Source organism: Phoca vitulina, unplaced genomic scaffold (assembly GCF_004348235.1).
Source record: "Phoca vitulina isolate PV1807 unplaced genomic scaffold, GSC_HSeal_1.0 scaffold59, whole genome shotgun sequence".
Classification (NCBI taxonomy): domain Eukaryota; kingdom Metazoa; phylum Chordata; class Mammalia; order Carnivora; family Phocidae; genus Phoca; species Phoca vitulina.
In genome coordinates this window covers 8,398,526-8,399,182 of record NW_022589762.1, presented here as the reverse complement: position 1 = coordinate 8,399,182, position 657 = coordinate 8,398,526, and positions in this window count along the sequence as shown.

The window sequence follows — 657 nt, the reverse complement described above, 5'->3', positions numbered from 1 at the left end:
TTTTGCAGAAAACACCATAACTTCTTTGAATGATAGTTACCCAGTTTCTGCTTGGGTAGATCACTCTTTGAAAGATAACCTTTTAGAATACAAACGAATTTAGGAATTCAGCAGGCCTGGATTAAAATTAAAAGTCTAATTTTATTGGCTCTGTGGCCTTGGGCCAATTAAATAACTTCTTAAACTGTCAGTTTTCTCATTGTTCAAATGGGGAGTGACAGTGCATATTTTTCAGTATTATTTTTAATATTGAGATGATGAAAGCAAATATTCATCATAGTGCAGGACATAGTAAACTCAAATGTGTTAACCGTTATTGTAATCCTTTTTCTTTTTTTTTTAAAGATTTTATTTATTTATTTGAGAGCGTGAGAATGGAGAGAGAGAGAGCATACGAGATGGGGGAGGGTCAGAGGGAGAAGCAGACTCCCTGCTGAGCAGGGAGCCCGATGCGGGACTCGATCCCGGGACTCCAGGATCATGACCTGAGCCGAGGGCAGTCGCTTAACCAACTGAGCCACCCAGGCGCCCTGTAATTGTCTTTTTGATCACAGTCATTCTGACAGGTGAGGTGATAACTCACTGCGGTTTTGATTTGCATTTCCCCGACGATGAGTGATGTTGAGCATCTTTTTATGTGTCTGTTGGCCATTTGTA